Source organism: Mauremys reevesii, linkage group 9, assembly GCF_016161935.1.
Source record: "Mauremys reevesii isolate NIE-2019 linkage group 9, ASM1616193v1, whole genome shotgun sequence".
Taxonomy (NCBI): domain Eukaryota; kingdom Metazoa; phylum Chordata; order Testudines; family Geoemydidae; genus Mauremys; species Mauremys reevesii.
Window position 1 is genome coordinate 94,009,243 of NC_052631.1, and position 24,550 is coordinate 94,033,792.

Here is a 24,550-nt window from a genome sequence, read left to right on the forward strand (position 1 = left end):
AAATCTGCAGCAAAACTAATAGCATTACCCCAGATTTACACCTGAGTGACTGAAAGCATAATCTGGTCCAGCATCAATCTTCACAACACCGAGTCACTTGAGATGTCAAAGCGGGCATACATGTAATACTCAAACAATCCCCATGGAAATGGCCTGCAGAATGTAATAGAGAATAACAACAACCTTTCTGCAGAATTTTTAAAGCCAAACTATAGTACAGAATTCTATCACTACTGTAGATACTAAATCTCTACTAAATGTGATTGGATTCTTTAAAAGCACAGAGAAACGATGTTGTTCTCTATTAATTTCTACAGGTTTAGAGGGTATTTTCATGTAGAACTCTATTTTTTCTTCTAGAACCCCAATGGTTTCATCTCTATTAAATTCTATATGACTTTTCCATTAGAGAGCGCTTACGGTATTAGAGATGAGCAAAAGGCATAAGGTTTAAATCTGAGTTTGGAGGTGAATCAAAATTTCTCCAAACTCTGGAGATGTCTGGGGAGCATGTGGGGGGGGGGGAGGCGTTTGTGCCTGTGTCCCAATTCAGGCCCATATCTAGTATTTATATATAATGATATATTCATGCACATACATCTAATAATGTCACTAAACTAAATACTATAACTTGAAGGGACACAGTCAAACTGAAACTTATTCAACTGAGAAAGAGTTAAAAGTAGTTTCAGAAATCACACCTATCCACAAGTCCATCTATCAGTTTTGTTTTTATAACCATTTCCCTATTTTCAATATGTCTATTCACTCTCCTGTTGGTGTGTGAAAGACGCACACAAACAACAGGGAGAACTGAGGACCCCAGCCAAAGCCTACGCCCTTTGGCTCAAACCTTGCCCAACGATATACGAAGTGCAACCACATACACAAGGTGAGCAAACTAAAAAGGAGAGAAATACTTTCTCTTTTACAGCTATAAGTAAGAGCTAGGATTACTGTAACAATACTATTTTAAAATGTTCAGAGAGAAGTATGATTTTTAAGGTGACAGTGTCCCTTTACAGCTACTACCATAAACGCTTTTATTTATGCAAAGCTGCCGTGGATTCTGTAATGGATACATTACAGTGGAAAAAAAGGACACTGGACTGAGAACTAGGAGACATGGATTTTCTTTCTGGCTCTACCACTGACCTTTTTGGGCAGGTCACTTCCCCTCTCTGTGTCTCTATTTGTCCACTCACCTTTTATTTCTCTTGTCTATTTAAATGGTAAGATCATTGCAACAAGGACTCTCTCTCACTTTGTGTACATATAGTGCCTAGCATAATGGATCCCCACCTTACTCGAGCATCTTGACACTGCTATAATAAGCAGCAATAATAATTTCAAACTCCTAGTTTCCAAGATGCTCCTCTGCATTTCTCAAACATTTCAGTGAAGGCACAACCATCATCATCATCATTATTCAGTTTGCAGCTGCAGCACCCAGAATCTTTATGACTCCCAAGTTCTCACTTGCCATACAAAGTGCTTCATCCAAATACAGTGAAAGAAGTAATTTCCTCAAGAGCAAGGTGTGAACAGAACATATTTAATTCTGCACTGTTATATCAACTGTATAATGTTGCAATAAAATTCCACAACAATGTGATTAAAAATTATACTGAACGACAATACTAAGGTGCCATAGCCAGTCAAAACACATTTATCCAATCTAAACGATATGCTAAAAAAATAAAATAAACATGCAATTTGCTAATTAAAGTGTACTCTCATGTATCCTGTAACCATCATAAATTATACAACATTTAATTTTTTGACTATTTAGTAACATTTATGACTTCGCTTTACTAAATTAAACACTGGCAAAAGAGGGGGGAAATAGTAAGAATGTATTGCCCTTTCTCTCAGGATTTATTTTGTCAATAGACTTTTAAAAAGAATTATACCCTCAAATAACAGTATTTCAATTTTAATGTAGGTTCTTTCTGTTTTCATTTCAAAGCCATACACCCCCTCCCATCACTACCCCAGTTTCCAGCAAACTAATTTTAGTAACACTCCAATTAAGGCGGCCAAATCATCTTGCACATCCTATGTGAACAATCTTTCCATTAGAAACCTCAGCGTATAGACCAGAGGTCCCCAAACCATGGTGCAGAGGAATGTCTGGGAGGGCCAGGTCAGCCCCTCGGGGTGGCAGGGAGGGAGCAGCTATCCAACCCCTCCCGCTCCCCAGCTCTGCTCCAGTCCCTCCCTCAGCCGGGTCCCCAGCTCCCGGCCCCATGCCTGGTCCAGTCCCCAGCATTGACGTGGCTCCGTTTCCCGCCTCAGTCCCTCCCCCAGCCGCGGCCCCGCGCAGACAGGGTAAAAGAGGTGCCACCCTCAAAAGGTTGGGGACAATTGTTATAGATTCTATGGAGGGTCAATAACCATTATGACTCTCTCTCTTTTTCTCCTATTCTGCTTCAAGAGGTGAATTTCTTGTCAGAATTTGTGTCCTTTCCTTTCCTTCAAAACGGATAGTAAAGATTACACACAAATTGATTGGATTGTAGTAGGACTTGTGAGTCTTACGTTATCTTAAAACCAAAAAGATAAAGGATCCTTGACTTCTGCCATAGTGGAAATCTGACTCCCGTGACCCTTCCCCTGAATACTTAATTCCTCAAAGATGCCCATCCAGGTGGAAGTTAAAGATTCCATGGCCTTTTTTTTTTTTTGGACAAGTGTACAGGACAACCTTGGTGTCTTGCTCAATAATACTTCTACCAGGAACACAGACTCTAATTTCCATGGCTATTGCATGAGCTATTGTTCTGTACACCACACTACATTTCCCGATGCCGTCTCTACCCTACAGTATGCCGATGGCAAAACCAAAATCTCTATAAAACTCAAGAGTTAATCACATGCTCTTTTGTCTTACAGTGCTTCTGAGAAAAGCAGAGTCTGGCAGATCCTTATTCATTCTGCATTCCAAAGAAAGATAACATCCTTAAGACCAACAGAACAGGCAACTACCAGGAGAATGGCAGGTGTGAAGAATTCCACTGTTGGAAACCTTTTAAATGAACGTTTAAGGGAACAAGGTTCCCTTACGCAATTCATATGCAGAGTTTTCTGTTGCATCAAGGAAACCTAAAATTAAAACAAACATGATGCAACTGTTATTTTTCTTTTTCCTGGATGGTTACAAAGGAAAGTACAGCATAGATGCAACGTAATATATCCATGACACACAAGAGTAGCCAGGCCATTTCCATCATCTTCCTAGTTGCCATTTCATTAAAATCTTTTGGCTAAAGCCCAGATTGCTCCAAGAACCCCAAATGGTAAAAGTGACAGATTTAATCAAGTAGAGTGTATAATAGATAATCACCCATTTTACTACGGTGTCTTTTTTTAAATCATGGCACTTACCTCTTAATACTAGCAAATTCACAGAAATTCAGATTTTTGGGCAGGGCTACTTTGGGTATCAAGCTCTGAAAATTCAGACATATCCAGTGATCGATTTGATGGCGGGGACTTTGAATATATTGAGGTTTCTTAAAATAAAGGAACTTAGCAAACCTTCCTCGAAAGCTTTTAGGACCACTTTGGAATGATAATATTGCTTCATACGTGTCTTCCTTTCAGCTACTGAGGTCAGTACACTTGTACTTTCTGTTGGGTAAGGATGCCTTTTTAATTGGTATTACTTTGCTGGGAGGATCAGTGAGTTAGCAGCTTTATTCACAGCACTGCCCAATTTGCAGTTTTGCTGCAAGATCTTTTTCCTTACAAATGCTCCTGAATTCCTCTCCTTAATGAATACTGCCTTTCACTAAAACAAGGAAATAGTTTTGCTATATAATCCACATCCTAAAACCTTGCCTGAAGAAGCCCGCTGATCCACTGATTTTTTTTTTCCATTTTCCTAAGTAAAGTCTTTCTTCTTTTTGGTTTTGGACTGTCTTTCTACTTATGCCTGCTGACTGGCATTTAATAATATTACTTCCACATAGAACAGAAATAGCCAGTCTCTATTGAAAACAAAATGCTGCAATTAAAAAAAAAGCAATTTCTTTCTATATGTATAGAGAGATGTGATGGCTAGAAAATATCCATTATGCTTCTGCCCATGGGTAGAGAAGAAAAATAAGAAAAACCTCTCAACCCTCTGCTTATGCTATGTTGTGCAATATAATCTGAAGTACTCAGAGAGAAACTGCATCTGAAACTCTGCAGGTTTAAGGATGAATCATATTTTCTGTTCTCTGAATTACATCTGCACTTGCTTTGATTTTTTGGAGTGAGGCTGTATCCGTTATTCTGGATCCAGATCTGGTCCTAAGAAAGTTGGTTCCAACAGATTGTGGCATCAGTGCCCGGCAACAAGAGGTGGTAGTTCTAAACCAGTGAGTCTCAAACTTTTTTTTTACTGGCGACCCCTTTCGCATCGCAAGCTGCTGAATGCGACCCCCCCTAATAAATTAATCACACTTTTTAATATATTTAACACCATTATAAATGCTGGAGGCAAGCGGGGTTTGGGGTGGAGGTTGACAGCTCACGACCCGTAGTGTCCCGACCCCCAGTTCGAGAACCCCTGTTCTAAACTGAAATATAACAAGTCAGTAAATATTGCTATTCCAACACAGTCCCGCGTGTTAAAGGAACTAAAAGAGAACACTGTTTATTCAGTGTTATGAAATCCAGAGGGTTGGCATGGTGGAAGTTCTAGAATCATGACTCTAGACCTCATGGTGGAAGTTCTTAGAACATTTACTCCAACCTCCTTCAAATCCCCTCATTTACCAGCCCCCTTCCCCCTCCCCCGGCAAAGAAAAATTAACAGTGCTTTGTTCTAGGATTATGTGAAATTCCAAAAGTGCAAAATAAGCGAGTCTCCCAGTTACACCACAATAGCCTGCAAAACTCAGAGGAACTCACAATAACTGTGCCTATGGCTTGCTAGTTCTGTGTTATGAGTGCAGGATGTTGTGATGCAGGGGAAAAAATGATAGTTACCATAATTTCCAAATTTCCTTCTGCAAATGCTTACAAATCATGGCCTTGGAAGCCCCCCGAAATAGGAGCAAAGCAAAGCTCCTGTCAACTTTAATAGTGAAGGATCAGGTCCTAGGGAAGGAAGCATTGTTAATGTTTTTTATTAACTCCCAAAACAAATTGTAAGGAATGCATGTTTTAGAGGTAAGGCCCCCATCTGCAGTTTTTACTCAAGCAAAGCTCCCACAGGCCTGGATTCTGATCTCTGTTACACTGGTGCAAATCCAGAGTAATGCCATGGGCATAATTGATATAACTCCAGATTTACAGCCATGTAGTAGAGATCAGAGCCACAGTGGTTGACCTCAGTGAGAGTTTGCTGAAGTAATGACTGCAGGATAAGGCCTTTTGATACTAAGGAGGAGAAAAGCTGAATAAAAAAGCCCTGTATAACGGAAAATATGAGGCAATTATCTGATTACTTATAGGAAGAAGTACAGTGTCACAATACAGAATGTTCAAGGGATTACCCAGCTTTGAACAGCGCTTACTTAACAGCTGCTACCAAACTGTAGTCCTGTGTATTTGGCAGAGTTTCATTAATGATAATCTACAGTGTTTACAGCCTATAGGCTACTGAGTATGTGAAGAACCTTTTTTACTTGTATTTTATAATCCTTTCCCCTTATGCTCTGTTTTTCTTGATATTTCTGAGATCTGAGGAGGTTTATGTTTCAAAATGACTCATTCTGCTCTGACAACTGCAGAGCAAGATTGCAGTAAATGTTCCCTTGTTACAAAAAGTATGTATTTACAAACGAGAAGGAATACCGTCTAAATTCATACCAGGGTTTGGATCATCACCAGCTAATACATTCACTTGCCAATATACAAGTATATATATGTCTTGTTTACACGCAAAGTAAATGTTAAAGAAAGGTGTCTTTGCCAGTTTCTAGATATTCCTCAGTAACTTTGTGGACCTGTCAGGTTGCAGCAAATTGTAACTGCTTTATTCTTGACATTCCATTTGACCTGAACTTCATTGAAAAGAATCCTACCATTATTTTAAAGCTAGAGTATTGATTATGATTTAGAAACATTACATTTGCCTTAGAATTTGGATTTCAAACATTTGCCTGACCGAGACGTATCCATAATGCAAAACTTCTGTGATATTAAAAACAGAACATAATTAAGAATCTAATTCCATCATGGAAGCAATTATACATTATGTAGTGAATTAGGAAAAAAAATAAGAATTCCAAGGTTCAAAAGCCATAGCACTGCTAAATGACTATAATTGTTTTCACACACACTATTTCAATGGCCATGATTCTGTCATGATAAAACCGACGGAGATTATTGTTTAATGGTAATTAGCATATTCAGAGACTTTTAAAAAAAAACATATGATTCATGCAAGTTCCTGCTCCAGCTGCTTTTTCTGTCTTGATGATGCTCAGTGGTTTGGAAGCTCTCCCTCCAGGCTTACACTCCCCAGAGGACAGTGGTTGTGCAGACAGAAATCTCTTCACCCAACACGCTACAAACCAGAAATTCACAGCTATCCTCATTCCAACTGGTATCACAGGGGCATGAACACAGTATTTCAAGCCGCTAGTGGGTTTATTACACTAGCCCTCCAGTGTGTTGAGCAGCTGAGCTAGCCTTACTAAAATGTATACTTGAAAGAAATCCTCTCCCCTCCTGATCACTATTGGTTTCTATAGAAACAAGAAGGAATCTCTGTTCTTCTCTAAATTTTCCCCCTAATGTTTTTTGCCATACCGTCTGAAACCTTTGCTGTTGCTTGCACCGTTCTCCATTTATAGCCTCGTTTAACAAATTAAAGAACAATAGGCTGAACAAAACAATGGATTTGAATTTAAGCAACACAACCCTATGCATTAAGTATCTGTGGTCAATTCATCTCTCCTGGGTCATTTTATGTCTCAAGCATTTCAAAGTGAATACTTTAAGCAATTGTTCATCACAAGAGTTAAAAGGGGTCAAGAGGATATTTACTTAACCACTAGTTGACTTTTTAACTTCAAAATATTTCAGCAGTTACAGTATTTAAATTAAATCTGTCTCATCAGTGTCACCATAAATTACTCTCTAAAACTCCAGGGCTCCCGACCACATTGTGAGTCACCACCCTGATGCCTGCACTTCTTAGTCTTTAGATAACTTATGTTTGCTTGCTTTGTTATTGTGCCCTTCTCCGGGGGCTGCATTTGCACAGGAATTGCTAAGGCTTCTAAATATTATATCTGCCTTGTTGTCATCACAAGGCAAACACACTTGCACTCAGTCATATACAAATGTAAGAGCTCGAGTCATAAAAAAGATTTCTCTAGCACAGATTTGACTTCAAAAATTAGAGAAGAAAATCTTCAGACCAAACAAACAAAGACTACATTAGCAAGAAACAATAGCAACAGCAGCAATACAAAGATATATTATTTAGGTCTACTACTCTGCCCTGTCAGAGTAGCAGGAAAAATACTAATTTCCATTTTAATTCATCTTTTTAAAGTAATAATGGCAGCAATTTTCAATGCCTGCACTTTAAAAAAAAATAAATAAAAATAATCATTTACTTTCAGATTTGCTTGGAAAGTCTCTCTCCCCTCCCCCCACCGCAATTATTTACTGCAGATAATGAGTTGCTCTAAATAGAGTCCAAGCACAGGTTGTTATATTATGAAATTGCAGCCTGGGCGCCAAATTCATTTCTGGTGTCACACTAAATCAGAGGAGTGACACCAAAATGTCTCTGAATTAGGTGATCCGTGCAACTAAAGATACTACTGCTGTCATCCTGTTGCCACAATCTTCTTATCAGCTAATATGCCTGTGTGACAGGCACAGATTTTATTCTGTGAAATGTTAAGTGTTTACTAATCTTACATTATTTTTGCTATTTTTTGCAGTGTGAGACTAGAAGCATTACTGAAAATACCAGGCTAAATTTCACAAGAAGGTGGGTCAAATCAATCACTATTTCAACTCTAAGTCATTAGATAATTTTCACATCATTTTCTCTCTCTCTCTCTCTCTCTAATCTTTCAAATTATTAATTATCTTTGTGCATCTACTAATAATGATGTACAGAAGTAGATTTAGTTAAATGCCCTTGTGAGATTTGGTTAAGATGTTTTTAAACTCATCAGCTGTTTCTTGTCCCAAACACCTGAGGAAATGTAGGAGGATCATTTGTCTCATATTTTTAAATATATTTTTCTTAGTCACTAACGGTGCTTTTCCAAATAATTAGAAGTGTTTGTTATATTCAGTATGGCAGCACCAATCTTAAACCTGTCAACAATAGGCCATGGTCCCAAGAATCAATGTTTCATCAGCTAATACCCATTCCCCTGCTATCCATTCATAAATATTCTGTTCCTATTTTATATGCAATTTACTGAGGCTGAAATTCACAAACTTTTTTTGACCAAGTTTGTGGAATGATGAAGTGGAATAAAGAAAGGGAGACCAGCCAGTTGATTACGTAACATATTCCTGACGTGTGGAGAGATGGGTAAGGGAGATGAGAGTGTCAAAATTTCCTCCAAAATAGCTACTCCCCCTCAAACTGACAGCCATGCTTTAAAATGCCACTGATTGCTTTAAAATACCTCTGATCAATCTTCCTATGACTAACCTATATTTTCAGCATTTCCCATCTAAATAAATTTCTGTATTAGTTACTAGGTATTTAATATGTTAGGCACAAATCACTAAGAATAGTCTGTCTGTCTTAACAAGTCATCAGAAAGTTTCAAAAAAGCCACAATTTGCAAAGACTGCTCCATTCCATCAAAGAAAAAAAAATCGTCTTTCAAAAAAATATTCATCAAATTTCATACCTTCTTGGATAGATCAGACATTAGTATTAAAACAGGATCACCCCAGATTGACACCTCACAAAGACCAACATAAAAAAAAGACAAATGACTAGAAGGGTTATTTCAATCCTCAGCAAGGACTCAATGCTATGCTGATATTAACAAGGGTTGCAATATCAAATATCTGCTGATCCACCAAAAAGAACTATATGGTACCTCGTATGCATTTTTCCTCTCTGTCTCCCCAGGACGAAAGAGCTCTATGCTACTCCATGTGTAGAAACCTATTTTATAGGATAAGCTAGACAAAGGGAGTTCTGAATAGTTCATGTTGAGTGTGAGAGAGAATGTATACAACTGCTACCTTTTTGGTCATATTTTGTAGTATTCTTATGAAATATTAAGTAAACTCTTCATCCTCTGGAAAATTTTACAATTTTCTTCCCTTTCATCACAGCTGTTTATTTTAGTCTTGTTTGTTTAAGTTCTCTTTTCTGGTCATTAAAAATAATTACTTAGTACTCAGATACAGCTTCACGTGTTTAAAGAACTGTACATATATCAACTCACAAGACCTCTGTGAGAGACTGGGTGAAAGGCCGCCCCATGCAGAGGGCCCGCCCAAGGACTATGCTCCACTTAAGTCTTCAAGATAAGGCTTCAATGGGACTTAGATGGTGTATAAGACCTCTGTACAGGTCAGTCACTGCTGGTGCACAACATAAAGGTGATGAGTTGAACGTAAAGGCATAAGAGGTACCAAAAATGAACACTAGAATAAAGTGAATTGTACATCTCTCTTTAAAGTGTGCAGTGTCCTAAGTAAGTTGAATATATACTTCATAAAAAAAATACTCGTAGAATCTAATGGTTTCTGACAGTGACTGGAAGTAAATATTTTCAATACATTTAAATGCATGCTTTATTGAGATGATCAGCATATCTATGACATGCAAAAGTATAAGGCTTATATTAATAGCTAAATGATCATTTCAAAAAGGCTTTTCTGAAGGTTGCTACATCATCCATAAGCAATTACTACGGTACACTAAAAAGCTGGAGGTTTCTAATATGGCCAATGGGAAAAATTGCCCAGTAAAAAACTATACACGTTCTAGAAGAAAAAATAAAATCCTAAGAAATAGCTATTCTTTATCGGTTCAATATAACATGCCTTTATCCTCACCCCATACACAACTCAAAGTCCTCGATATCTTGTGTGAGACCATCTCCATCTTTACCAAATGCAATGAAATGGAATCGCTGCATATTTGCTATGACCACTATTACAAGATTATGTAGCAAAACAAGAATATCCAGTTGTTGGCTATTGATTTATCGATAAAACAGTAACTGTAAAAATGATGAAAGAGGTTCTATACTAGATAGCCTTGTGAAACAGTTTATTACTTAAGCATTAATGACCCGTTTAGAGGTCATTACTGGTCAGGTAATGACCAGCTAGAAAAGTTAAGGGCCCGAGGGAAAGCACTATAATAAAAGCATGCATACAGTATGTGTTTGGTTCCTCAGGATTCTATTAGGAAAGAAAAGTGTAAAGGGTAATGAAAGATATGTCCAAAAGGCACTTGCATCAGACCTCTAATTTTATATTTGGCATAACGTATTCAGCTTTATTCCAGCTGCACAAATCATTCCTTGTTTACACTAACACCTATCATTGACTAGGACAGAAACAACTGCTGCTGAAAATGCCCCATCATGGCATTAAATGTTTGATCCCGCAGCTCAGGCAAAAATCCCATTAATTGAAGGATCAGTACAATTGCACATCCAGTGCTGTTTGTATCTAGTGTGTGTATTTGCATGAGATGAGGAACTGAGATCATCTATTGCTACATAACTCCCATGGCCTTTTCTGGTCCATTCATTCTGAAATTTTACATAATTATATTTTATTATCATAGATTATTAGGGTTGGAAGAGACCTCAGGAGATCATCTAGTCCAACCCCCTGCTCAAAGCAGGGCTAATCCCCAAATGGCCCCCTCCAGGATTGAACTCACAATGCTGAGTTTAGCAGGCCAATGCTCAAACCACCGAGCTATCCCTCCCCCCTTATGAATTGGTTGGGAGGGAGGGCATTGTTTGTTTTCATTATTTCCCAGTCACTTTCCTCAGAAATGGTGGCTTGAGCATGAATTTAAACTTGCTTTCTACTGTTTCCACTAAATTATGACAAAATCAAATTAAAAAACTAGAGCATGATACTGATAACTCAGATGTGAGGTAAAGCAGATGTATACTGTCCAGTAAGTAAGAATACAAGGTTCAGCACAATACCCAAGTCCCTAGCTCTTGGCTTCAGAGGCAGGTAAAACACCTGGGCCCTCATAACCATATCTCACTCTTCCAGTCCCATGGTATCATTGATTTTGACCCTGATTTATGGCATCATTTGTTCTTGATAAGAGCCACTTGCCAACACTACTTAGAAAAAAGTAAAATACAATCTAACAGTGTAATCTTGAAAAAGAAAAGAATAAAATAGAGTAAGGGTCAAAGGAAAAAACCTAGCTGATCTGCACAGATTCTTTTATATGTACATTTATATGTAATAAAATGTCCTAGGTACAAACCAACTTTATTTGCTCAGAATTTATTATTTTGCCCATACTAAAATGGGAATTAAGAATGTTTTTATAGATTGATTGACAAGTTACTTAATTTTACTGCAGCTTCTGTGCTATACTATATTTTGAATATTTATTTTCAAAAGACAGACTGTATTGTTTAGATGATTAACTGTAATAGCTCCTTCCGAGTTATTTCAATCTTTTGTGTAAATAGGTTTTTAAGAAATGTTCAATACAAAGATTTCAGATCTCACTGATATTTCAGAGCCGTTAGAGCTAATCATACACATACATACTTGGTTACACTTTAAACTATACTCATAACCATAGTACAACTCCTCAGGAAAAGTAGTTGCTCAACATTCACAGTATCCAATTTTTAAGATCAAATATCTTGGCTATTTTATTTCAAAACATCAAAGAGATTATGACATGGTCTAACCATTGGCCAATGGCATTAAACGCTTGATTCTGCAGCTCAGGCAAAAATCCCATTGACTGAAGGATCAGGCCCTAATGTTGGCATATCCAATGCGGTTTGCTTCTATGGCATGTGTTTGCACAAGACAGAAGGAATTGAGACCATCTATTGCTAGATAACTCAGAAGACCTTTTGTAGTTCTATCACTACATAATAATTTTTATTATTAAAGGTTAGTTTGGGATGGGGAGTTGTTCAATCCAAAGTGATACAGAGCAGGAAAAACTAAATCTTTTTAAGTGGATACTCTATATATTTTAATTGCTCAAAATATAGAAATACAATTCAGTCCTTAACGGAAACCAGATACCTAAACACAGAACCTAAATTTAACCCAGAGCACATTTTTACAGCCAAATTTTAAACTACTGCCACACCGGGTTAACAACAAAAAGTGCTGACACAACTGTAACAATATGTTGGTGCCCATAAGCAGCGCTATAATTAATCTAAGTGTACTGTCATTACACTAAATGCTGCTTCTGTAGGATTATTCCAAATCATGAGTCTCTCTCCCCTCCATCCCCGCCCCAAGCTCAGATAACATGCAGTTTATTTCCAGTTGTGTACATAGCATGATTTGCTAAAGGAACATTAAGTCTGGAAGCAATATCTTAATCAAATCAGAATTTCTTCTGTAAAACAAATCTTTAGCTTTTGGAGAATTAGTAGCATCTAATGCCTTAGGACAGAGATGTGAAACTGTGAGCTGAAATACGCACTGCTGGAGATCATACTCAGCCCTACTGCTTCAAGCCATTTACAAGTACATCTATCCAACCTCCTACCTCCACACCTACACTTTATATGGTCATAAACCACCAATGCAATGTCTAAATTATACCCTGCAAACTCCAGGTTTGAAATGGGTTGTTGGAAGATTCACCTCATGTGGTTTATTAATTTCTGCAAGAATAGAAGGCTCTGATTCCTTTCTCCAATGGAACTCATTTAAACAAAGCCCAACACCAAACATCCATAAATTAAAGCATTGTTGGTATTTCTGCAGTGAAGTACATGTAAACTAAGCAAATTCTGTGCAAAAGACAAAAAATGCATTTACAAAAGACAAAGTATTTCAAAGTACTGCAAGGAAGAAAAGATGGGTGTCATATTTGGAAACCTATGATTATTCACAAATATTTATAATATTCCCCTACTGCCTTTCCATACCCACTAAAAATACTATTAGCATAGTCAGTTAACAAAATAAAACATTGTGAAGTGACACATTTCACCAAATGATAGCTAGTAATTCACATGTAGAATAGATCTACCCTGCAATGTATTTTACCATACCTTTAGCAAACAAGACACGATTTATCTTACAGCACTATAATCTAACGCCTCAGTAACCTTTTGATCAAAATATAACCTACAGTACAAAACTCAAATATATACCAAAATGAGTCATCTCTCACCCCTTTTATCTTTTGGTGCAAAAATCAATGATTAAAGACTGAGCATAAGAGGAATCAATAAAATAATATTAATACTTGGCTGTTATCTATTCCTTTAAACCACTTTTCAAAGGTAAGTATTACTAGCCTCATTTTAGAGCTGGGAAAACTTAAATACAGAAAAGTCCTTGCCCCAAAACACAGCAAGAAGAGTGGTAGGAACAGAACCTAAGACTTCTGATCCTAAGTCCAGGGCTCAGACCACTGAATCATACTGCTTCTTCATTCTGTTTCCCCATAGCATAACATCTTGGATGTCTTAAATGGCATTAAACACATCACAGCAGCATTTTGTGATTACTTAGCTTAACTACACTGGAATGCCATTGTCAACAACATTTTTCTTTAAAAGTTTATCGGTGAAAGTTATGGCTACGGGTTGTTTATCTAAAAAATGGAAAAAAAGATTAGTGTCTAGCACATATTCTGTTTCTCTTTAAAGAAACAACCATTCCTCAGCAAATCAGCAAACGTGATCTGTTTACTCTACAGAACTGCAAACCTTCCTAAGACTGAACCCTCAGTCACTACTGGTAGTAGATGCTCTTTGATGCTGTTTTGATACAGACAGTGAAAAGTACAAAAAGGTAAATGACTTACAGCTGGTATATATTTCCCAACACTGCACATCTCACAGGATCTCCAGTAGAATGATGGAATTATGCAATTTTACTACTTGTCAAAGCTGCAAGACCAGACAATACTACGGCAACATAACATGTTAGGCTGAGGGTAGCAGTGAAACACAACACAAGAAGACATGCATGAATAGACAGAAGAGGGAGGAGGGGAGACAGGAAGGAAAAAGACGATGGATCAGGTGGAATGACTATTTGGCATTTTTTGACCCATTTCCACATTTTTATTCATTTCGATCTAGAAACTGGGTTCAAATTTCTTCCAATCCATATAATTACTCTCTACAGTGATAAGCTATTCTTTCTTTTGCTGCTAACTCAGACAGGTCTCTAGTCCAATGCTCTATTTGGGGCATAAGCCTACTATTGCATTTTAGCATTTCACACCAACAACAAGCAGCTGACCTTACTTATTTATGAAACAAACAGAGGACCATAATATCAGTCACTTCAGAAAAAAACAGCAAATAATTCTCCAACATTCAGAGAACCAGATTAAAAGCTCCTAAAAACATGTGTTTGAGAGGCACTAAAATCATCAGGCCTTCCATTCTAGCAGATGTTAATACCATCATTCATGCTAAGGCCATTGTGGTATGAAACTCAGTTACTTGTTTCAACAATAACCTTATTCGCACTATTAAACTAACGACACTAGAACACACAAACACACATGTGCGCGTATGTGCCACAAAATGTGCTTGATGAAAGCTCTATACTTTAAGAATGATAGAAAAGTATAGACATGAGATTCCTCAGTTGTACCTTCCTATTAGATAGAGTAGGAAATATGAACACAGGCCTCATAGCTACATACCTTGTTAAAATGGTGTTGACTGAAGAGGTTCCATAGATTTTCAGAGTAACCAGTATTAAAGTACATAGGATTCAGTAGAAGTAGCTCAGTGCCCTTTCACTTCTCTTCCTGTCTTTTGCAACCTTCCCATCTCACATATGTGGAAGGCCAAATGATTTCTCCCAAATGGCCACATGTGGAAGATGCCTTTATAAAACAATACTACAGTATTGTAAATGCTGTGGTAAGCTGTACTGTTTTGGATCGTTACTGTAGCATACAAAAGTACTTTTTCATAAGGGTCGCTAACTCTGACAACATTCACAGAGCATCCTTGTGGAGTCCACTGAATTTCCTGGTAGGATAATTCACTGAAATTCCTCAACAGCAAGGAAACTACTGACAGACTATTCAAGGCCAGTGTCCAAAAAACATTCAGAAAATAGATGTTGACCAAGGGCATGCTGTCCTCAGCTGAAGGAAGAAAGACTTTATAACAAGAAAAAAAGACAAAGAAGGAGCACAGGAGATCTAATTCTGTCACTTCTACCCATGTAACCCTAAAACACCTGGATTCCACAAATGTAATAGAGGGCAGAATTTAGTTCAGCAAGTTTTGCTTAGCAGAGACAGCAACTAGCGACTCTGTGCCGTTTAATCCACCTCAACAATTTAAAGATTTATTCAACTCAAAACAGAAAGGAGGAGAAGGAAGAGGTTGGAGACAGCTGACTGTTGAAAACTGAAGCATCCCAGTGTGACATGGAAGCCACAGTCACATCGGCCTAGATCCTCAGAGGTATTTCGGTGCTTAACTCCCACTAAAATCTGTGGGCGTTAGTTGCCTAAATACCTTTGCAGATATAGGCTGTGGATCCTATTGAACTTCGCAGGAAAATTCATGAGCTCCCATTCCCATGCTTCGGGAACAATTCAGATGTTGTCCACAGACGATTTATAAGTAGACCCCATCTCAGTTTGGATATCTGTGCTCTATACACCTGCAACACAGGGGAGGTGCTGGGGATGGGCTTACAGAGTTTAAAATTAATGGATCTTGTTATGTCTTCTCTTTTAGTTTGTGAGTTCTTTGGGGCAGGACTGTTATTGATCACGCATTTGTACAGCACAACGGGACCCAACATGGTTGTGGCCATTAGGCCCTACTAAAATATAAATGCTAAATGAATAATAATTAATAATAATGTGTTGAAGTAAGAAAGTTTCTGCATAAGTTTCTGCATTGCAGATGGTCACACAGACTTTTTCCGATGAAAAAACTCCTAGTTATGGGATGTATGAGTAAAGCACAAATAGTTGTACTAACAATCAAGAGGTGTATTTACACATTTTAAAAATTTGCTTCCACTCAGCTCCTATCTTTCATTTTCAGAAGTTCAGATTACTAATTATTTTTGACCTAATGTACTTAAGTATTTAAATTCATAGGGGACAAATGACATAGTAAACAGATTATGCAATTAGTACAAATTATTTTAACAGCTAAAAAAGAAAAAAGATCCTAAATCCTGAAGCTACTGACTTTATTTACAAAAGAAAATCATAATATTAATAGCATTTTGTTACTGTGGTTCTTTAACATTTTTAATGACCCTGACAGTCTTCACCTGACTAAATCTGAATTCTGTCAACTCTCATCATAACAAAACGCACCTTAGCAATAAGGCGCACTCCGAATAGGGCTAAACAAAACCCAATCAATATTTGTTAGATAAAGGATAGTCTTCGAGTCATACAACTGTGTGAGAAAAATCTGTAGCCAATTCTTAGAGGAAACTGACTACTTACAAACATAGCAACATTAAATCTATAGGTTTAGAATTAAAGATTTTTTTTTAAAACTAGCATAATTTGTTCTACTGGCTGATAAAAAGTAAATGTTGGGAACACAAAAAATTACATATAACAAAATTTATTAATAACACAGAAAAAAAATCAGTAAAGAAATAAAACTATCGAATCTCAGAAACAAAGCCCAACAAAGATATTGTCCTATAGCTTTTTCCCCCGACGAGAGAAATGTAGCAACTTAATAATTTCATGTTTGTTAGAAAATGGCCTTAAAACCCCTTGTAAAGACCACTTTTCATTTCTTTTCTGTGTTCTGTTTTATATCTGGAATCAATTAAACAATGATTAAAAATTGATTCAGGACTGTTTAATCCTGCACATTTGCAGAATTTTTGTTTAGTTGATGTTTGCTCCAGAGGGTATTTAACTATCATTGAACAAAATCTTGAATTCTTTTCTTAATGAATGGTGAGATTTATAATAGATCTGGGGCCAGATCCTGTTCGTGGTATTTGGGCAAGCGCTCCTATTGAAGTCCCAAGCATTGCTGCATCCTTTAAAAGAAGTATGATTTATATTGTTTCATATGCCATAGTCATTAGGAATACTAAATGGAGGATGGTGAGCAGATTAAGGAAGTGTAGATTATATATGTCCTGTTTCATTTTTAATATTTACACTGATAAATTAGTGACACTTGAAGCAACAGCTTATAAATAAAGTAAATATGATGAAATCACATTACAGTGCTAGTGTTCAGTGGTGATCTTGGATTAGCCAATTCACTGTATGCAAAACTTGAGCGGTGCATTTGATGGACTAGCAGCAACTTCCAAGCTCAGTCCTTGTTCTGCTGAGACACTCTATCATCCATAAAGGCATGTTATGTCAGAGAGGGATGCCTAATATGCCTGTGCTTTAAATGTGATAAAAGGGTCCTGGATTTGACCACAAGAGAGGTTTTAAGCCTAGGCATCAGTTATTCACATATTCCTATCTAAAACTAGCTTTTCAGGAGCACATTTCCCGAGTTTAATATATTCATTGTTTTGCTGCAATAAACAAGCAGGTGAACCATTTCAACACAGAGGAAACTCAGCTGTTTGGCTACATGCAATTTTTTAGAGACCTCTTTCTAACCCAGAGATCCAAAAGCACAATCTAATGTTCGGGAACACTGGGTGGAGAGGAGTTCACAATTCATAAGGCAAGCAGGATCTGACCCTTCATACGGATTTATTACAGACTGCCCTTAACTTTTCCAGCTGGTCATTACCTGACCAGTAATGACCTCTAAACTGAATGTAACTGATTGACCATAGATTAGCATAACCTCTTGTTAGAAACACTTTTACAGACTGCTGAGGGTTTCAGGTCTACACAGAGATTTTTCAGACTTTCCTGTACTTACACATCTTCCTAGCTTCAAGGTTAGACTGCTGCAATGCACACTATCTGAGGCTACACCTTAGGACTGTATGGAAGCTGAAGTTAGTGCAGAATGCAGATGCCCACTTCCTAAGCGATACTTCACACATGATAACTGGTGTTCCACAGTCCACAGTGGCATTTTTTGGTGTTGGGTTTGACCTATGAAGTCCTCAATGGTTTGGATCCTACCTACCTGAGAGACTTCTGCTCTCCCCCAGGAAAACTGTGGCAGTAATGACAATTAGTCAAGTTGCCTCCTGACAAAAAAGGAAGGGGCTGGTGGCAGGGCATTTTTCATGAATGGTCTGGGACTTGACCTCTACCTTGAACCCACAGAGACTGAGTTGGTTGATGATATTTAAGGCACACTGCAAAGCTCATCTTTTGCTTGGGCCTCTGATGAAGCCATAGACTGAGAGATACAGTTCACTGACATGAGATGTGTATTTTATTATTTTGATTAGCTTAGCTAAGTATTATCAAGGGAAGTCCACACTGCACTGTGTGTGATATATTTGGTAGAATTATTACAATTTTGTATGTAATAATTGTATAAAGGTTCCTGGATAGGTGCAGAATAATTGAAATAAATAAATAAAACTGTTAGCAGGTGGCTTTTTGGTCACTCAGCTCTAAAACACAGTCCTCCCATATTGTATAGGGTCAAAACTCCCCCACTCCCCCCCACCTGAGGCCTGGCCTTATTTACAAAGGAACTCATAACCATATGATATAAAATTCCAAGGCCTCTCTGTGGCTGCCATAGTCAGAAACTACAGATGAGAAACTTGAGGAAGTGCAAAGCAGATCGTATTTGCTGGCCAAGACCTTTGGAGCTTGCAGTTCACAGTCAGAGTGTTTCTAACAGAGGTTATGCTAATCTATGGTCAATCAGAAATTCAGCAGAAAAATGGCTAGGATGGCTATTCCTAAATGGACAATGGGGGAAAGGCTTATGATGAACCAATGAGCCTTAGAGCAGGCATGGTTGAAACACTGACTGTACTACAGATGTGTAAACCCCGCCCAAAGTCCAACTGGCATACTTTGATTGGTATATCAAATAATTCATAATAATAATCCAAGCAGTATACAGTGCACAGTGTGCTGCTTCTGCGACCTGAAGTTCTTTGCCTATTTAATGAGTTGCACTTTAAAAAAAAAAAAAGAGGCCAAAATCTAGCCCTAAATATTTAAACGAATCACAAAACCAACTTGGACCTAAAATGCACTGGAGATGTGGAATCAATTGTGCCATGTTTAATATATTACTCCAGCTGTGACAAAATTAATGAGCTGACCTATGTAAGAGGGGGGAAAAGTGTCAGCAAGCCGTTTCTATGCAGTGGGGAAAAAATGAGATCAAATTTCAGCCTAGTTAGATCATTTCACATTATAACATCACAGGCATCCCATTGTCGGGAAGGTGTAGGAGGTAGAGGCTCCCCAATCTGAAATCCAAGATGTACAGAACTGCTGCATATTGAATGGTTATTCTAAGAGCATACTGAAGCATGAGGAAAGAATCATCTACCCCATCCGTTTTGCAAGGCGTGTAGCGCTCAATTATCTCTTATTTTATATACGTGTGTGTGTGTGCATGCGCGCGCCCAGCCAGCTCTGCGGCATTGTGAGTGTACTGCCTTGCCTTCTCCTCTGCCCCTTTGACGTGGTTTGCACCACAGTGGGCCACAGGAGAGAGCAGCCCCTGTATTCCTCTGAGCACAGGGACAGTCCAGGGGTCTTGTGGAAAAGAGGAAAAGGCTCCTTGCCCTCCCCAACACTGCACCACCAGGGCCAGAGACAATTTTACCCAGATTATATTGGCTCTTTTAGGTGTGTAACTTCCACGAAGCGCAAAATCTGTGAAGACGGTTTAGCAAGATTTACAAGCCCTATTCAAATCAAAGGGTTATTCTGTGCCACCATTAAGTACTCTTAATGGTACTTGGTATTATTGATGTCACTATTTATGTAAAGCAATATAATTAGTAATGCTATTACCACTATCCTTCCTTTGTGTCACTAATTGCATCACTATAAACATAATTTACTCTAGAGGAAGAATGAAGGATTTTTTTTTTTGACAAATCCACTGCAAGACACCACGCCACGGTGCAAAAGGTTACTCTGTATGCTAATGCTGATTATACACACAACCCAGAAGTTTCCTGACCTAAAGTACAAACACAACAGGAACGGTGATATATCAAACTGACACTATCATACAGAGGAAAAAAGCAAGCTTCAGATTTACTCAGCATCTCCCTGCCTAGCCCCACAGACTGCTTGAAAAATGGCATGACATAGCACAAGGGTAGAAAAATTTGAAACCAAACAGGAATAATTTCCTAATATAAAAGCATGGGAACCTACAGAGAATTAGGGTAAATATATAAAGTCATTTAAAGCCCACCATAACTGCTACATGCCCAGGTGTACTCTCCATTCTCAGCTCTTTGCTCCTCCAACTGACTCCTTCGCTCTGCCCAGTGACCCGTTCTATTTATGGGGTCGGTCTTGTCTCCACACCTTCTTCCATGTTGCTGCCTGTGCTTGGAGTGGTATCCCTGAGGAAGTCTGAAGGACCTCCATTTATTCTTTAAACACTCATCTTCCAAAAAGACATCTATAACCCAGCCTTCTCCTCATCAAAATGTTAAAGTCAGTGTTAGAAATCCAAGAACAAAGAAGACTTGAATCAAAAACTGGTCAGAAAATTAGCTTTTTTTCCTTGTGGAAAATTTCAAGTTTAGGCCCAGAATATGACCTACTTTAACCTGCTATAAGTGTCCTCTGGGTTGCAAATGTATATATATTTTCATATTGACAAGTTATTAAGAAGCTTAAAGAAGGCATCTAATTACAATAGCTTCAACATTGCATTCTCATGTCTTTGCTTTCTTTTTTCAGAGGCTTGTATTTGATTTATAACAAATGATGAGGCCTACCCGAGTCACACAGATACTAACCATACTTACTGAGAGGTAGATTAGTTTGCTATTATTTGTAGTAGTCTCAATCCATCATTAAAAATGTTTTTGTGTATTTGTCAAGACAGAGGAAACCATTGCAAAGTGTCATCCATATATCATGACAATCAATCATATTCTCTATAGTTTTTATGCCTTCTATTCAGAAAGAGCCCAAAGAACATTACAGACTGTATACAACAGGGATCCTTCAGCCGCCAGTTAAATGCCATCACTTCTAGGACACAATAATCCTACTGCACTAGCGGCAATACACAAAATATAGACTATATGTATAAACGCCACAAATTTTAACTCAGGGCTTTCAACTCCAAACACAGCTATCCTGTCACAGCCCAGTAAGCAAGAGCCGCAAGCCAGCCAAAAGAATTGCCATCTTGAAGATGGCGCATCGTGCTCCTTCAAAGGTCAATGATATACATGGACATGGGAACAGATCAGTTCAGCTCCTGTAGCCATTTCAGGAGTTTCATCATGAACTCACATATGAAACAAGTTGCTAAGGAATGAGAAACACACCCTCCTTGCTGTTAACTTTTTCCGATGAAGTGAGGTACTTTAAATATATATGATTTGGTATTATGTTCTTAACATACACTGGCCGCAGCGTATCACCAATGTTGAAGTGAGCCGATTAACGGGCATTAACAACATAGTGGATGAAGCCAAACAATGAAGATGGAGATGGTTGGGGCATGTGTTGAGAATGGGTGGTAATAGACACCCTCATATTGCCCTACGATGGACACCACAAGGAAGAAGGAGGAGAGGTAGACCATTGGGGACATGGCGAAGGACCATTGAAGAGGAAATGAAAGGCATGGGAATGAAGTGGGATGAAATTTGCTGCCTCGCTCAAGAACGAAATGAATGGAGGAGAATGGTTGACGCCTTATGCTCCACTGGGAGTGAATAAGAGGAATACTAATACTATATTATGTTCTGAGCTATGTTCAGTTTGTGATATCAGTCATGGTTCCCTATCCAAAGTTTCTCTACTGAAACCCATTGCACATTCTATATCTGTTGGTGAATGCAGTTTGGCTTTGTTCACCCTCAGCTGCCTATTCCCATTCACTCCTACGTAGGGTGACCAGACAGCAAATGTGAAAAATCGGGATGAGGGTGGGGGAAGCCTATATAAGAAAAAGACCCAAAAACCAGGACTGTCCCTATAAAATCGGGACATTTGGTCACTCTACTCCTATTTGAGAGTGGGCCAGCCTAGCACTGTTTCACAATTATAGCAAACAAGGTTCAATTTTGGTGCAATATTTTTGGAATAGGAAATCGCCATTGAATCCACCAGGCTCGCCCATACTGAGTTTATACTATTCTCACTCTCTTGATTTTTCCATCCTGCCCTTCTTCAATTTCTTCCTTCTTCAGTCCTGATTGCACTGCAGTCCCCATTATCCTAGCGACAGCTGTGTACAAACGTGGTTTTTGTGAGCAGCATTCCAGCTTCCCTTGACAAGTGCACAACTGTAGTTTGTTTACTTGTTTTTTTTTATAAAAGGATACTACAGGCTACTGTAGTCAGTGTTACCAACTGAGGATTTTATATCGTGTCTTGTGATATTTGAGGTTTTTCTTAAAGTGAGTATGGAAGAATCTCAGTTCTCATTTTTTAAAAGTAAGTTTCAAGCACTCATTGCTGCAGGAAAAAAAAATTGAAAAAGTGACCCAAGTGGAACCTAAAGGCTCAAAAACCAAAAGACAAAGCAACTTCCAAATATATTATTTTTTTTAAAAATTATGAGATTTTCAGCAAATCTCATTATTTTGTGGGGTTTGATTAATGAGTTATGAATGCCTAGGGTTGCCAATACTTGGACGTAGTTTGGCTAGTATGGTTCTCAGAGGGGGAAAATCTATTTCTCTGCCCATACTGATCAGAAAAAAGCCAGCTAAATGCTATGCTCCGAATGCTAAAAACATGTTTAAACACAGTTTTGGCTAGCACAGATTCCAATGTGAGTAGGGGCATGTGTCTCTAGAGCTAAGTTATTCGATTTGCATCAATCATCATCTCCAGTAACTAACTTCATAAGCTTTATTACCCCTTTTGTGAAAAAAGATGTAGCACTGAAGAACGCATTACGTCCTAATGATAAGGTTTTGTAAAGGTGTTTGTTCTGAGTTTTCTGCAAAAATTCCTGTTTGTTCATGGGAACTGAACATAGACTTCCTATGCACCACTTTGAAAATGTGACTGTTTCTACATGTTTAAGGGAATTTTTAAATTTCAGAGATAGACTCTTCATCCATTTTTGCCCTGGATAGCTCAAACACTTTGAACATTATGGGGGCAAAAACCTCCTTGCCCTTGTTCAAGCAACTCATACAACTGAGATGAAAGGGAATATTGGTGTAAGTAAAGAAGGATTTGGCCCATTGTCAATAAAAATAGCACTCTGTAGTGTGTAAACGTGAGTAATAACAAAAACAGAGTATTTTAAAGCCGTAATTACATACAATATTTAAATGACCCCCATTAGAACAAAGGCATTAAAAGAAACAGTCATTTTACAAGAGACTAAATAAAAGCACTGATTAGAAATGATCATACACTAAAAGCTGACATTTACAAAAAAAAGTTCTGCAATGATTTCTATATCCATTTAACAGAGATGAAATCCAGTGCTAAATATTTTGAAAATATTAATGTTAGCAGGAGGGGTTAGTATTCACATTTCCTCCAAAGAATAAAATGTGAACAACAGAATTTATAATACAAGCGTTGTGTTGTAATTTAATTTAACCATGAAACTAATTTCTGTCTTCAACATTTTATGTTTTATGGTATGAAACAGAACATTATTTGCTATAATGTGGTTTATTTAACCTTAACCTGATGGGTCCAACAGTGAATACAGATACATTCAAAGTGTCAGTAATATGACATGCCATGCTGATTAAAATTTCAGTTGTGTTTCCCCCATCTCCTTTGGAAAGTTAATGAATTAATGAATCTTTAAAGGACAGTCAGGGAGGCCTTAAAAAGAAGACGCCTTTTTGAGTAAGGACAGAAAGTGGCAGATTACAACTTAATGACTTCAGAATAATGGTAATTTCCCTATTTTCTTCACTTGCCTTAGCTCAGCTAATGGCTTCATTAGTGTCCACACTCTCCAACGAATAGAGGGCCATGTCGCATCCATCTTAGTCACATCACAATAAAACCAGTTAAATACAATTCAACTACCTGCCTTCTGCCAGTCTGTACTATGAGATAGAATTAGCAGCACAATCAATATTGAATCCTGGGTATCAAATCCCTTTTTGCTTTTAATCAAGAAACATAACAGTGAGTGTATTCATGAAATGCTATTTATCCGTAGTACACATTTTATGTTGATTAGATAACTACAGTCAATCAAAACAGAGATAAAATGAAGGGAATGACTTTTCCTTTACTGTGCACTGGTCTACAAACAAAATCTCCCTGCACATTTGATCAAATTGACAGATTACCTCAAAATCAGCCCAGTCACGTCAAATACTTCCTGTCACTTCATAAACCAAT

At 37.9% G+C, this 24,550-nt stretch overlaps 1 protein-coding gene across 3 annotated transcripts in view; it reads right to left on the bottom strand.

Moving 5' to 3' along the window:
- Positions 1–24,550, bottom strand: part of AFF2 (AF4/FMR2 family member 2) — a 488,228-nt gene that overhangs the window by 329,857 nt on the left and 133,821 nt on the right. Inside the window, exon 1 of one of the 3 annotated variants that reach the window (XM_039488231.1) lies at positions 3,388–3,512. The exons of the other annotated variants lie outside the window; for them this stretch is intronic. The gene's annotated coding sequence lies outside the window, so the exon portion shown is untranslated. Of the gene's footprint in view, positions 1–3,387; positions 3,513–24,550 lie in introns of those variants that run through there. 3 annotated transcript variants of the gene reach the window in all.